The sequence below is a fragment of the Cucumis melo genome, chromosome 7 (genome assembly GCF_025177605.1).
Source record: "Cucumis melo cultivar AY chromosome 7, USDA_Cmelo_AY_1.0, whole genome shotgun sequence".
In the NCBI taxonomy this organism is placed as follows: domain Eukaryota; kingdom Viridiplantae; phylum Streptophyta; class Magnoliopsida; order Cucurbitales; family Cucurbitaceae; genus Cucumis; species Cucumis melo.
This window is the reverse complement of record NC_066863.1, coordinates 13,707,651-13,724,335: the sequence shown is the minus strand read 5'-3', so window position 1 is coordinate 13,724,335 and position 16,685 is coordinate 13,707,651. Positions and strand designations below refer to the sequence as shown.

The 16,685-nt window shown below is 37.6% G+C and overlaps 1 long non-coding RNA gene across 2 annotated transcripts; it reads left to right on the top strand.

The window, feature by feature from the left end:
• The first annotated feature begins 12,917 nt into the window (after positions 1-12,917).
• Positions 12,918-16,378, top strand: LOC107992078 (uncharacterized). 2 transcript variants are annotated; one of them, XR_007822540.1, is made up of 4 exons: positions 12,918-13,240; positions 15,060-15,111; positions 15,491-15,938; positions 16,086-16,378. It is a non-coding gene; the product is annotated as an uncharacterized LOC107992078 (long non-coding RNA). The 2 variants fall into 2 exon arrangements; XR_007822539.1 differs by having other exon boundaries at positions 12,926-13,240; positions 15,491-15,911.
• Positions 16,379-16,685: the final 307 nt, after the last annotated feature.

The following is a 16,685-nucleotide window of genomic DNA, read 5'->3' as shown; positions in this document are numbered from 1 at the left end:
ACGAAAGATAAGACCAAGTCTTACTCCAATATTCAAACTCGAAACGGTTATAGCAACATTGGGTAAATTACCAAAATAATCCTTACCGAAGACTCACTGTGACCCGAAGTGGAGGGAGAAAAAAATGGCTTAGGTGGCTTGGCTCGGCTCACCCTCGGCTCGGCTCGGTTCACCCTCGACTCGCTGCTCACAGCTCACGACTCAACTCGACTTGACTCGGCTCGCGGCTCAGCTCAACTCGACTCGCGGCTCGAATTTGCGAGTTAGATTGGACGAGGGTTCTCGGGTCGAGTCAGCTTGAAACCGGGGCAACCACGAGCGACGGATCTTCGGGCGTTCGACGGCAGTGATGTTTCGCAACTTGGAGGAGTTCGACGACCGACTCTGCTTCAACGCGGCGGAGGGCGGTAGGGCGTTGGCAGACACGATCGGACAAATGACGCACGGCGGCGTCCGGTTGCGTAAGGCCGAGAAGGAGGCGGCTGCGGTGGACGAACGTTGAAGCTGAAAAAAAATGTCGATGACGGAGATGGAGACGGATACAGAAATGGAGACAGAGACGGAGACGGAGACGCGTGTGGAAGAGAAAGGATGGCGAGACGGCGGCGGCGTCGACTTCGCGAAGCTGAAGACGAAGATGGAGAAGGAGAACGGATGGGGGGCAGACGCGCGGCTTGCTAGGTTTTTTTTTTAAAACAAATTATATATATATATATTTTAAATAATAATAATAATAATAATAATAATAATAATAATAATAGTAATAATAATAATAGTAATAATAATAATAGTAATAATAATAATAGTAATAATAATAATAGTAATAATAATATAGTAATAATAATAATAGTAATAATAATAATAGTAATAATAATAATAGTAATAATAATAATAGTAATAATAATAATAGTAATAATAATAATAGTAATAATAATAATAGTAATAATAATAATAGTAATACTTGTAATAGTAATACTTGTAATAGTAGTAGTAATAATAATAATAATAATAATAATAATAATAATAATAATAATAATAATAATAATAATAATAATAATAATAATAATAATAATAATAATAATAATAATAATAATAATAATAATAATAATAATAATAATAATAATAATAATAATAATAATAATAATAATAATAATAATAATAATAATAATAATAATAATAATAATAATAATAATAATAATAATAATAATAATAATAATAATAATAATAATAATAATAATAATAATAATAATAATAATAATAATAATAATAATAATAATAATAATAATAATAATAATAATAATAATAATAATAATAATAATAATAATAATAATAATAATAATAATAATAATAATAATAATAATAATAATAATAATAATAATAATAATAATAATAATAATAATAATAATAATAATAATAATAATAATAATAATAATAATAATAATAATAATAATAATAATAATAATAATAATAATAATAATAATAATAATAATAATAATAATAATAATAATAATAATAATAATAATAATAATAATAATAATAATAATAATAATAATAATAATAATAATAATAATAATAATAATAATAATAATAATAATAATAATAATAATAATAATAATAATAATAATAATAATAATAATAATAATAATAATAATAATAATAATAATAATAACAATAACAATAACAACAAGAATAACAATAACAATAAGAACAATAATAACAATAATAACAATAATAATAATAATATTATTATTATTATAATAATAATAATAATAATAATAATAATGTAATTAGTAATAATAATAATAATAATATAGTTAATAATAATAATAATAATAACATAATTATATTATTATTATATTAGTTTACACCATATTAATAAAAAAATTCATACACTTCGATCTTCTTTTTCTTCCTTCATCGAAACCAACAAAAAGTATTAACACCAAAAGGTTTAATTTCCCCAAAATTTACATAAAATGACAAAAATTTTACCTCGAAGTATTGGGGCGTTACATTCTTCCCTCCTTAAGGAACTTTTGTCCTCGAAAGTTTGATTCCTCGAACAATTCGGGATAACGGGACCTCATGTCATCTTCTCGCTCCCATGTAGCCTCTTCGACCCAGTGATTCCGCCATAAGACTTTAACCAAAGGAATTTCTCTATTCCTCAACATTTTCACCTCCCTAGCCAGCACCTCCACGGGTTGTTCTGTATAGCTCAAGTTTTCATCAATTTCTAGTGGCTCATAATCTACTACATGGGATGGATCTGACACGTACTTCCTCAACATAGAAACATGGAATACATCATGAACTGCCGAGAGTGATGGTGGCAACGCCAAGCGATACACTACAGGGCTAATCCGCTCCAGAATCTCAAATGGCCCAACAAAATGGGGACTCAGCTTTCCTCTCCTTTCGAATCGTAAGACACCTCTCATAGGTGCTACCTTCAAGAACACCTTGTCCCCCACATCAAACTCAAGATCCTTCCGTCTCACATCAGCATATCTCTTCTGCCTACTCTATGCGGTTTGCATACGAGATCTAATTTTTTGTATCGCTTCGTTAGTAGACTGAACTAACTCAGGTCTCATCAATCTCTGCTCACCCACCTCACCCCAGCAAACGGGGGATCTACAGCATTTTCCGTACAAGGCCTCAAATGGTGCCATGCCAATAGTAGCCTGAAAACTGTTATTATAAGCAAATTCCATCAAATGTAAGAGGGAGTCCCAGCTACCTGGAAATTCCAATGCACACGCTCACAACATATCTTGTAAAACTTGGTTCAGACGCTCAGTCTGACCGTCAGTCTGTGGATGGAAAGCCGTACTAAAGTCTAACCTCGTGCCCTTAGCAGTCTGCAAACCCTTCCAGAATTTGGAAGTGAAACGGGCATCTCTATCAGAAACAATCGACACTGGCACTCCATGTAATCTTACTATCTCAGACATGTACAGCTGTGCCCACTTACTAGCGGTATAGGTGGATTTACCCGGAACGAAGTGCGCTGATTTGGTAAGCCTGTCAACTACAACCCAAATCACTGTAAAACCCCTCAGAGTTCTTGGCAGTCCTGTTATGAAATCCATCGACACGTTTTCCCACTTCCATTCCGGTACGCTCAAGGGTTGTAATAAACCCTCTGGTTTCTGCCTTGGTGCCTTAACCTGCTGACATACCAAGCACTTACTAACAAATTCTGCCACCTCCCTCTTCATATTACGCCACCAATAAACCCGCTTCAGGTCTTGATACATCTTCGTACTACTCGGGTATGGAGAATGGGGAACTGTGAGCCTCAGATAATAATTCTGTTTTAAGCGCACCATCTAATGGCACACAGAGACGCCTCTCAAACAAAAGTCCACCATCAGAGGATATGGAGAGCTCAACAGCTTGCCCTGCCTCTGCTAGGCCACGCTTCTCAACCAAATAAGGATCGTTACCCTGAGCATCAATGATCCTTTGCCTCAAAGTCGGTTGGACCGTCAACTGGGATAACTGCATAGTGACTGCCCCCACTAACACTACAATCTCAGCCCTTTCAAGATCTCGATGCAATGGGGCCTGTCGGGTAATAAGTGCTGCTGAATGTGATACCTTCCTACTAAGAGCATCAACTACCACATTTGCCTTGCCTGGATGATACAGTATCTCATAATCGTAATCCTTCACTAACTCAAGCCATCTTCGCTGTCTCATATTCAATTCCTTCTGAGTAAAGAAATATTTCAAGCTCTTATGATCCGTGAAGATCTGTATCTTTTCACCATACAAGTAATGCCTCCATATTTTCAATGCAAAAACCACTACTGCCAACTCTAAATCGTGTGTAGGGTAATTCTGCTCATGACTCTTCAACTGACGAGAAGCATAAGCGACTACCTTACCTTGCTGACCCAAACCCTTCTTAGAAGCATCACTGTAAATCACAAAACTGCCTAAACCATCAGGTACAGTAAGAACCGGTTCAGTAACTAGCTTCTGTTTAAGGTTCTGGAAACTGTCGTCACATGCCTTGCTCCAAACAAAAGGAGCTCCCTTCCTGGTCAACTGAGTAAGAGGAGTAGCTATACGGGAAAAGTTCTCCACAAACCGCCGATAATAACCTGCTAAACCCAGAAAGCTACAAACCTCACTGACTATGGAAGGTCGGGGCCAACTGGTGACTACCTCTATCTTAGCTGGATCCACAGAAACTCCAGCCTTAGAAACCTCATAGCCTAGAAAGGACACCTGCTTCAGCCAAAACTTGCATTTCGAGAACTTTGCATACAATTTATTATCCTGAAGGGTTTGCAGAACCATACGTAAATGTTCCTCATGCTTGGCCTCCGTCTTGGAATATATCAAGATGTCATCAATAAACACGATCACAAAAGTGTCTAGGAACTCCCTAAACACTCTGTTCATCAAGTCCATAAACACTGCCGGAGCATTCGTCAACCCAAAAGACATCACAATAAACTCATAGTGTCCGTATCTGGAACGAAAATTCGTCTTCGGTACATCACCATCCTTAATCCTCAACTGATGGTATCCCGACCGAAGATCAATCTTAGAGAACACTGTAGCTCCCTGTAACTGGTCAAACAGATCGTCGATCCTGGGCAAAGGATATCTGTTCTTAACGATTACCTTGTTCAACTCTCTATAGTCAATGCATAGACGCATTGATCCATCCTTCTTCTTAACAAATAAAACTGGCGCACCCCAAGGTGAAACACTCGATCGAATGAAGCCCTTATCAAGCAATTCCTGTAACTGCACCTTCAGTTCTTTCAACTCTGCTGGGGCCATTCTGTATGGGGCTCTGGATATAAGAACCATGCCCGGCTCTAGCTCTATGGCAAACTCAACCTCTCTATGAGGAGGTAACCCTGGAAGTTCTTCAGGAAAGACATCCGGACAGTCCCTTACCACTGGTTCTGATGACAGGGATACATCAACCTCTCTAGTATTCACCACGCTCGCTAAGATACTCCAAGTACCCTAACTGAGCAGTTTGCTGGCCCTCATGGTTGAGATTACCTGAGGTAACGACCTTGACCCTTCTCCCTAAAATTTAAAATTGACCATCGAAGGAGGGTTAAACGCTACCTCCTTACGAGAACAATCTATGCTGGCATGGTTAGCGGCCAACCAATCCATACCCAGAATTACATCAAAGTCGAGCATGTCCAGGACTAATAACGTTACTTCAATCACATGGCCTGCTATCTCAATCTGGCATGCTTTCACTTTTTCCTTCGACAACATACACTCCCCAGAAGGAGTAGATACTGATAAAACATGGTGTAGGGGCTCTACCTCTAAGCGGGCATGCAACACAAATGCAGAAGAGATAAAGGAATGTGACGAACCCGAATCAAACAAAACTAAGGCGTAATGCCCCAATACTGGAAGCGTACCTGTCACCACCATGCCTGCTCTCTCAGCCTCTGTCTTATTGGTAGCAAAGAATTTACCCTGATGTGGAGCACCTGCTCCCCGATTCTGTGCATTCCCGGTAAGTCTCATCGGGCATCTATCAGCTGTATGCCCCTCTTGCCTACACTTGAAGCAAATCCTGGTCCCGAATAAACAACGGCCTAGATGGTGCTTCCCACAAGTGGTACACAACGGCTTCCCTCTGACAGCTTCCCCTGCCTCAAAAGGTTTCTGCTGGAAACGGCTAAACTCACCACCTGATCTGAAGTTCCGCTGTGGCATTGAAATAGGCTGCTGCTCAGTTCTTGAGGTCGAACCTCTACCTGCAACCTTGGACGAGTTAGCCCTCTACTATAAACAAAGATCCACTGCCAGGCGCAGTGCATCGGCATGAGTGGCGGGTCAATAGGAAAAACCAAACCCTGGATGTCCAGTCTAAGGCCTCTAACAAACTTATCAGCTCTGGCCGCCTCAGTCGCTATCATCTCGGGAGCGAAGCGGGATAACATGTCAAACTCCGCATCATACTATTCTACTGTCATGTCGTCCTACTCTAAGTTCAGAAACTCCTGCCGCTTGGCGTTTCTCAAACTAGCAGAGAAGAATTTCGCATAGAAACTCTCCTTGAACTGTTGCCAGGTGATTTGACCCACGTCACCCCTAGCTTTCTCTTTGTAGTCTCCCACCAGGCAGTACCTCTGTCTGTTAGCATAAAGACGGCGCACTGCACTTTTTGATCCTCAGGGAACTTCATATACCGAAATATAGTCTCCAAAGACGATAACCACAGCTGAGTGCTGGTGGGGTCCTCCAAAGACCCATCGAACGTCGTGGGGTTATACTTCCTGAAATCCCTCAGGTGCTTGGCCTCTGCCGACAACTGATCCGGCACGACTTGGGGTACAAGTGAAACTGGAGTAGGAGCTGGAGCAGGAGCTGGTGGGGCAGGCTGCTGCTGCTCCCACATCTGCATAATCAAATCCCTGAACCTCTGCTCCACAGCAGCGAGGTCCGCATGAGTAACTGGCGTAGCCAGGTCGGTGGCTTGGGCTACAGGCTGCACCTCAGGTTGAACACGTCCTGTTCCCCTTCCTCGGCCTCCTCGGCCATCCCTACGTGCACCTCTCCTTGGCGGCATTTCCGTAACAACCACCAATGATCCCTTTAGTCATATGTGATAATTAACTTCGCAGTTTAACTTAGGTGAGGTAATGCATATAAAGTTATACATATAATTTCATGAGAGCGTACCTGACGAGTGGCAAGTATCGTTTTAGCCATAAAGACACAAAACATAGACTCACATTATAAGTAAGTCTACAGAACCTAAAACTTAGGCTCTGATACCAACTGTAACGACCCAACTTTCCAGACTAAGCTGAGGTCACTACTCAGTACTCAGACTCGACCAGCAAAACACACAAACTCATAAAGAACCGGTTACGATTCATTAAAAACGTTTTATAATATTACAAAAGAAGTTTCGGGCCCTATTTTAAATTGCAGTCACGAGAGTTTCAAAATACAGTACTCAAATCATCAAACACAACTCACAAAACCAAATATTCTAACCGTGACACGATCTGACAATGAAAATAGAGAGTAACAAAAATACATTAGCAGAAGCACAAAGAAAACCAGACGCGTACATATGGCCTTCACGCATCCTTCTTGCCTCTCATCGATCTGCCCCTCGTTGTACCCTTACCTGAAAAGTTAAAGAGGAGAAAGGGTGAGTATAAAATATACCCAGTAAGGGACCCACTACTGGGCTCGATAGGGAATAACAGTTAACTTCCTATTCAGGGGTACCCTACTTAAACAGTCTAGTGGTTCCATAGAATGCACACATCAGTCTCGTGATCTTGAAGGATGTACGTATCAGTCTAGTGATCTCGAAGGATACACGTATCAGTCTAGTGACCCGGAAGGACACACCTATCAGTCTAGTGATCCCGAAGGATACACATATCAGTCTAGTGATCCCGAAGGATGCACGTATCAGTCTAGTGATCCCGAAGGATACACATATCAGTAAGGTACACTACCCCATAGATGAAGCTAACCTTTACCCCTCAGTCCATACTAAACTGTCTACAACAATCACACTCCGACTACGTTCATATTACAATTTCGTCATAGACTTCGTCAGTTTGATAGTATAGGTTTAAACAACCATATCCTCAGTTGCTATATGTGTTTCCAATTCACACATCATTGTGATATTCTTTAGATCCAGTCAACCAGTCAAATCAGAATCAGACTCACAGCCCTTCGATGACGTAACTGCATAACCAATATCCAGACAATAGACTACCACATACATAACCTTAAGACTTTTAAGTCCATCGACATATAATTCCAGTTCGCAACATAGCCCATTAACATAACTACTATACACAGAACATCCGGGCATCGGTGTCTATCCATAAACAACTCATTTCACACGATGGCACACAAGCTACCACTTGCGATCACGCTACCTTTAATCAGACAAGAGCATATAAGTGATATGTATTAGTCAAACATGCATCAATTCATTCAGTACAGTTTCTAACGTATAATCCCCTTTGGATTACTACGTTTCCAGCCTCGACCCAAGGTCCAGTAGTAGGAAATCCCTTACCTGAAACTTGGTTATGCCCCTCGATCGAGTCCACGCTCAACGGATCCACCTAACGAAAACACAAGGGTTTTAAACGACGATACTAGTAAAAGTCACCTTTTAAATCATTCGAAACAACAAACGTCGGCTTACCCGAGTAAAGGGAGCTATCCCCAAATAAACTTGCCGTGGGACCTGAGAGCTTGAGTGTCAAATCCCTAATACCTTCAAGGAACGAAAGATAAGACCAAGTCTTACTCCAATATTCAAACTCGAAACGGTTATAGCAACATTGGGTAAATTACCAAAATAATCCTTACCGAAGACTCACCGTGACCCAAAGTGGAGGGAGAAAAAAATGGCTTAGGTGGCTCGACTCGGCTCGGCTCGGCTCACCCTCGGCTCGGCTCAGCTCGGCTCACCCTCGGCTCGTGGATCACGGCTCGGCTCACCCTCGGCTCGCGGCTCACGGCTCAGGGCTCGACTCAGCTCGCGGTTCGACTCAGTCTTCGGCTCGCAACTCGAATTTGCGGGTTAGATTGGATTAGGGTTCTCGGGTCGGGTCAGCTTTAAACTAGGGCAACCACGAGCGACGGATCTTCGGGCGTTCGATGACAGTGATGTTTCGCGGCTTGGAGGAGTTCGACGACCGGCTCTGCTTCAACGCGGCAGAGGGCGGCGGGGCGTGGGCAGACACGGTCGGACGAATGACGCACGGTGGCGTTCGATTGCGTGAGGCCGAGAGGAAGAATGGAAATGGATGGGACCACGGCGGACGAATGTTGAATCTGAAAAAAAAATGCCGACGATGGAGATGGAGACGGAGACATAGGTGGAGACAGAGGTGGAGACGGAGACACGTGTGGAAGAGAAAGGATGGCGAGACGGCGGCGGCGTCAGCTTCGCGAAGCTGAAGACGGAGATGGAGAAGGAGAACGGATGGGGGGGCGGACGCGCGGCTTGCTAGGTTTTTTTTTGAAAACAAATTATATATATATATTTTAAATAATAATAATAATAATAATAATAATAATAATGTAATTAGTAATAATAATAATAATAAAAATAATAATATAGTTAATAATAATAATAATAACATAATTAATAATAATAATAATATAACTTATATTCTATTATTATTATATTAATTTACACCAGATTAATAAAAAAATTCATACACTTCGATTTCTTTTTTTTTTCTTCATCAAAACCAACAAAAAGAATTAACACCAAAAAGTTTAATTTCCCCAAAATTTACATAAAATGACAAAAATTTTACCTCGAAGTATTAGGGCGTTACAATCTTTCTCTTTTCTTACCAAGCTCCAATCAAAATAACATCCAAACTTTTAAATCTTACTAAAATAAGACAATTAAGTTAAAGAATAAATATCTTAAATTTTTAGGGTGTTACATTCTTCCTTCCTTAAGAAACTTTCATATCGAAGATTGAATGCTCGAACAACTCTAGGTAACGAGCTCTCATGTCATCTTCTTATTTCCACGTAGCCTCTTCAACTTGATGGTTTTGCCACAAAACTTTTACTAATGCAATCCCTTTGTTACGAAACATTTTTACCTCTCTAGCCAAAATCTCAACTGGTGGCTCTTCATAGGCCAATTTTTCATCAATTTCCAATAGTTTGTAGTCCAGTATGAGATGAATTTGCCACATACTTTCTTAACATCGAAACATGGAAAACATCATGAACAACAGAGAGTGATGGTGGCAACACCAAATGATATACTATAGGACCAATTCGCTCTAGAATCTCAAACGGTCTAATAAAATAAGGACTTCCCCTTTTTTCAAATCGCAGAACATCCTTCATAGGTGCTACTTTCAAGAACAACTTATCTCCCACATCAAACTCAAGATCCTTTCTTCTTACATCTGCATAACATTTTTGTCTACTTTGTGTTCCTCGCATACATGCTCTAATCTTCTATATAGCCTCATTAATTGATTGAACTAACTTAGGATCAATCAATCTTTGTTTACCAACATCATCCCAACAAATAGGGGATATGTAACATTTACCATACTAAGCATTAAATGGTGTCATGCTAATGGTAGACTGAAAACTGTTATTATATGCAAACTCCATCAAATGCATATCCTCCAAATTTTGGTTCAAATGCTTAGTTTCACCATCAGTCTGTTGGTGAAAAGCTGTATTGAAATCTAACCTTGTGCCCAAGGAAACCTAAAGTACTTTTTAGAACTTAGAAGTGAAATAGGCATCTCTGTCAGGAAAGATCGATACTGGGACTCCCTGCAACCTTACTATCTCCGTAAAATATTACTGTGCCCACTTACTAACAACATAAATGGATTTCCCTGGGATGACATATACTGATTTAGTGAGCCTGTCGACAACAATCCAAATCACTGTATAACCCTTTAGGGTTTTAGGTAGTCCTCTAATAAAACTAATAGACACATTCTCCCACTTTCACTCTAACATACTCAAAGGTTGCAACAAACCTATTGGTTTCTATCTTGGTGCTTTAACTTGCTGGCACACCAAACATTTACTAACAAAATCTGCCACCTCTCTCTTTATATTATGCCACTAGTAAACTTGTTTTAGATCATGGTAAATTTTTGTACTACCTGAATGCATGAAAATGGGAAACTATGAGCTTCAGTCAACAAATCTGTCTTAACCACATTGTCTGCTGGCACACATAAACGCCTCTCAAACAATAACCTATCATTAGAGGATATGAAGAACTCATCAGCTTGCCCTGTTCCTGCTAGGCCATTCTTCTCAACAAAATAAGGATAATTACGCTAAGCAACAATACTTCTCTGCCTCAAAGTTGATTGCACTGATAACTGAGCTAACTGTGAGGTGACTTCCCCTACTAAAACCATAATCTCAGCTCTTTCAAAATCTCCATGCAATTGAACTTTTTTGGTAATAAGTGTTGCTGAAAGTGATACCTTCCTACTAAGAGTATCAGCTACAACATTCCTTTTGCTTGGGTGATAGAAGATCTCATGGTCATAATCCTTTACTAACTCAAGTCACCTTCTCTGTCTCATGTTTAACTCCTTCTAAGTAAAGAAGTATTTTAAGCTCTTATGACCCTTAAAGATATGTATCTTCTCACCATACAAGTAGTGCCTTCAAATCTTTAATGCAAAAACCACAGCTACCATTTAATTTTCGTATCATAAGTAAGGTAGTTTGGCTCATGACTCTTTAACTGACAAGAAGCGTAAGCAACTACTTTAGTTTGTTGCATCAGAACACAACCCAAACCTTTCCTAGAAGCATCATTGTAAATCATAAAACTCCCTGAACCATCGGGTACAGTAAAAAGCGATGCAATACAAGCTTCTGTTTAAGATTTTGAAAACTATCCTTACAGGCTTTGTTTCAAACAAACGAAGTGCCTTTCCTGGTTAACTAAGTCAATGGAGTAGTTAAACGAGAGAAGTTCTCTACAAACTGTTGGTAATAACTTGCTAAACCTAGAAAGCTACGAACCTCACTGACTGTGGAATATCGAAGCCAAATGGTAAAAGCTTCATTCTTTGTTGGGTCCACAGAAACACCATCTTTAGATACCACATGGCCTAGAAAAGACACTTGCTTCAACCAAAACTCACATTTCGAAAACTTTGCATACAATTTGAAAATTTTGTATCTGTCATAAAATAAACCAAAATATCGTCAATAAATACAATCACGAAAGTGTCTAAGAAATCCTTAAACACTCTGTTCATCAGGTCCATAAACATTGCTGGAGCATTTGTCAACCTGTAACGCCCAAAAAATTAAGATAATTTTGGAAGTTAATTATCTTAATTTTATTTAATTAGATTTAATTTATTGGGTGTTATTTTGAATTCATTTAATGAGAATTATTCGATTTATGTGAGAATTAAAATTAATTAAATATTTGTTGGATGAATATTTAATTAATTAGAGGTTTTGGCATGTGGCGTTTGTTAAGTTTTTGATTAAATGGTAAGTCAAGAGAATTGATTAAAGTTGTGGATTTTTAGTGTTGTTGAGGTCGAATTTAATTAAATAATTATGGACGTTATTTAATTAAATTGTGGGGTAAAAAGTTTGTTGGAGATTCAATAATTATATGTATATGTAGAAATATATATATAATTATTATGTTAAAGGAAAAGATAATTATATTTGTTGAAATATAATTATTAAAGGAAAAGATAATTGTATATTGGAGAAAGAATATTTGGTAAGGGAGAAAAAGTAAAATAATTATATTTTTGAAAAATATAATTATTTGTAAAAGGATAATTATTTTGGAGAAAGATAAATAATAATTAATTATTGTGGAAGATAATTAATTATTTTAGATAAAGATAAATAATAATAATTAATTATTGTGGAAGATAATTAATTATCCTGCAGAAAGATAAATCTTGATTGTGGAGTGGAGTTGTTATGGTTGGGTTAAGATAATTCATGTTAGAAGTTATAATTGATTTATTGGAAAAGACTTATTTGATTAAATTAATTGAGGATTTAAGTTAATTTGAGATTTTGGAGGGAAAAATTGGTTTTGGTGGAATTGGATTTAATTGAGTATATATATATGGATATATATATTTAATTAATAATTTGGAAAAGTGACGTGTAAGCCCCATTTCGTTCTCTTCTACTTTATCTATTTATTTAATATCTCCTTAAGATTTATTCGTGTGATAAGGAAATTTTAGAACTACATTTATGGAGTTTCAACACTTAAATTGTTTTGTATAGGTGTTGAAAAGAACGAAGGAGGGTAAAAAGGAAGTTTAAGTTTGAAGAGATGGGCATTTTTGTCATTTCCTTATTATTATTAAGCTTTTATAAAAAAAAAAGAGAGAGAGAAAAGAAAAGAGGAGATATTTCTTTTCTTCTTCTTCTCCTCCTCCTTCTTCTTCTTCGTCATCTTCATCCTTCTAGAAAGAGAGAGAGACCGACGACTTCCCCTTTCCTTTTTGAAATCTCTTCCGCCGCCCCATCCTTCATTTGCTTCTCCACGCCGACACAACGCCACTATCGTTGCGCAGCTCTAACCGCCGGAAGACGACCACCCACGCCACGCGCCTTGAACCACGGCGTTTTGAAGCGGCTAGTTCGAATCGACACAATCTATTCGAGTGTCCTCGTTGTGTTTCTTTGTAATTGAGCTGTGAAGTACCTATCCATCGTTCGTTGTCATTCGGTAAGTTGAATCATTGCTAATTTCGTTCTTTTCAACTCCGTATCGTTGGATCTAAGTTTTCAGATTTGGATTTTAAAAGAGTTCAAACCACTGTCCAGTAGTTCGTAAGCTCAAATTTAGGCGTTCTGGTACAACTTGGGTAAGATTCTATACTTTATAGAGCGGGTCTTGAGTACCCATCAAATTTTAGTAATGATATTGATTAAACCATGATGTCGGATACTTGATTTTGAGCTTAGTAGGTGGTTAGGATGTTACCCATGGAAGTTAAGAGTACTTTAATTGGTTCTTGACAAGTTTTGGAGTAATTTAAGTGAGTTTTATTTGAGTTCTTGCATACCCATTGAATCTAAGCATTTATATTAGATTACTCATAAGACTCGAGTCCCAAAGTTAAAAATTTGAGGTCAAGAAGGAAATTTCTTCTAACTTTAGAGATTTGTTTGGGTGTTGCGTATATAAGTTTCGAACACACAATAGTTTTAGATCCTAGATTCGAATTTAGAAAGGCGTTAACATGTTACCAAGGCGATTTTGACAAGTATTTGATAAGGTTGTAGATAAATTAGCATGTTCTCTCATAGTTCTTAAATACCACTTCGTATTAGCGCGGACTTGATTTTAACCATAATTTTTGAATGGAAAAGTGGGGACTTTAGAGAACTATGAAGCATTGTTCACCACACTTAAGATTGTTTAGGACAAGTGTGGGAAATTTCTTAAGATATTGACTTGCTACTTTGACGTTGAGTTTGTTATTAAATGATCTAAATCCCTCACATTATTGATATTGCAACTAAGAGCAAGTTAATATACAAGGCCCATTAAGTATACACTAAGTTTGGATCCTTATCTTATTAAGAGTCCAATGTGAAGTTTAAGGTTCAAGAGTGGAATGTTTAGCCTAGACTAAAGCATTTAGGGAAAAGTTAAATTTAGAACTTGGAAGCCTTGGTCAACACGATTGAGGTTATTTTAGGTGAGTGGGGTAGGTTTCTAAGTTATTGACCCTATAGATTGTTGTTGAGATTGTTAATGGATTTAAACCTCTAAGGTATGATTATTGGACATAAGAGTGTATGGAATAATTTCATTGGATTTTTCCTAGAGTTGAAGGTTAAAGGTCGAAAATAGAAAGAGAAGGCAGATTTTAGGTTTCGTGCATGAATCTTTGACGACGCTGTTGTGTTGAGTAGTTAGAAGTGTAGAAATGGAGTTAAGATCTCTATTTGGTATGGTTGGAAAGGTTATTCAATGCACTACAACTTTTATGAAGGAATTGTGAGCTAAATATGATTTGAAGTAAGCCTAATTTCATAAACAAGTTAGGGGATAGCAGAAGACTCCATTTTTAAACAATCTCTGTTTCGGGTCAATTCTGTAGCAACCTATTGAGAATCGTATTTTTCTTCCTTCTTGTAAATTATATAGGACATCAAAATGAAGATTTTGACATAAATAACACTCATTTTGGTTAAGTATTGAAAGCGTTATGATCATTTGAAGTTCATGTTGCGAATCTGGAAAATTTTGAGAAATGTGTTGAGGTAATTTTGATATGGTTTTTGATAAATGTTAGTGGGTTCTCTCATGTTTGGGTGCTTGTGGCGTTAAGAGATTAATGTGATGCTAAGGGTCCAAAGTTGGAATTTTTAGAATAGATTAAAGCATGAAGGGATAATTCAATTTAAGTCTTGGAAGAGAGAAATTGGAGTCTTTGGAGCATAAAATAGTTTGAGTTGGCTTATTAGAGTATGTTGAAGATTGTTGTGTCGTCTTGCTTTGTAAAGTTAATTGATAAACCTTAATCTTGTTTCAGGCTAAATCGAAGTGGGGAAGGCATAAAATCCTGGGGGATCGAGTAATTGATTGTGAGTGGCTTAAATTCAAGTATTTTCATTATAAATCTAGTATAATTGTTCTAGTATGAAAATTTGGAATATGATTGCCTTATGATTTATGTGTTATAAAGATTTTCAAATGTGATTTTCGGTTTTCCATGAACTCTTGTATTTCGAAATTGTGGTTGAACCCAAACTTATTAAGTAAGTTTAGATGACAACTTGTTTCTAAACATTCATTGATTTATAACTAAATTTGAAAGAGTTCTAAAAGTATGTATTGATGGCTAAGGATCCAAATATGTGAAAACGTGTTTCTAACTATGTTTGATTTGTTTTCAAACTTGAACTATGTGATATTATGGATGTTGGTGATTATCCTTAAGGCTATGAGAATATGTTTCTGTAGGGCCACCTACGGTTGTCAGGGGATTCCGTGGTTGAAAGAGGCCGTAACCGGAGATCCGAGAACCTGAGCCTAGGTGAGGACGTGGATGGAGGATTGTGATATGGCTTCGGGCCTAGCTTAACCCATGGTTGGGTGGCTCTATGTGCATATAGGAGCGGTATGTTGCTACCGTGGTAGGTGCTAAGTATGCGTGAGCTTCGTTTGGCCGCGTGTTTCCTTGTGGATTGGATCACGTGTGAGCTATCCTTGGGCCATATGCTTAGTATGCTATCATGGTTGGATTGGATCGGATTGGATGGAGGTTGTTATCGTGGCGGGCACTAAATATGCGTGAGCTAGTTTTGGCCGCATGATTTTTAGTCATGTGCGAGCTATCTTTAGCCGTATATTTAGATGCTTTGCCATGGTTTATTGGGTACAGGTTTGTTGGCCTTACTTGTGGTTTATGGTAATATATGATTTTAACGCTGTAACTATTATTTCGTTATTGAGGTTATATTTAAACGATTTGAAGATATGTTTTATAAGCTTTTACTTTTAAAAATTGCCACTCATTGAGTTTCAACTCATGTTTTCAATGTTTTCTCCCCTCCAGGTAACGGTTAAGGACTAAGCATTGGTTGTGCTTTCCTGGCAGTGGTTATAGTATCTCATTGTGTAGTATATACTTATGCATTCTATTGTATTATTGGGTTATTAGAAGAAACGAGAGTCATGATGAGAATTTGAGTCTGAGAGGTCTTTTATTAAATTGTAATTCTTTTGTAACTAGTTCGAAGTTGAATATAAACTTTGTTTGGTACTCTGGATTATGTTGGATGAGTGTGTGGTGAGACACACTCGAGGATAATTGAGTTTTGAAAAGTATAGAAGTGTGTCTTTCTTCTATTTTCCAGGTATGGTTAGTTTGTTTTCAGGGGAGACTCTGCCGAAATTTTTATAGAATTTTTTGGAAAATGTTTTACTAATCCTATATATGAAAGGTATGAGTTTAAGGAATAGATTCACACCACGATCTAGGTTAGAGGGGAAAACTTAGACCGGGGTATGACATGAAGTTAATTATATGATGGAATATAATTATATTTGTTTGAAAAAGAAGATAATCCATGAGGAGAGAGATGGTTGATTTGATTGAAAAAGAAAAGATATATATTTATTTATAAGAGAGAATAATGGTTTAAATAAATATATA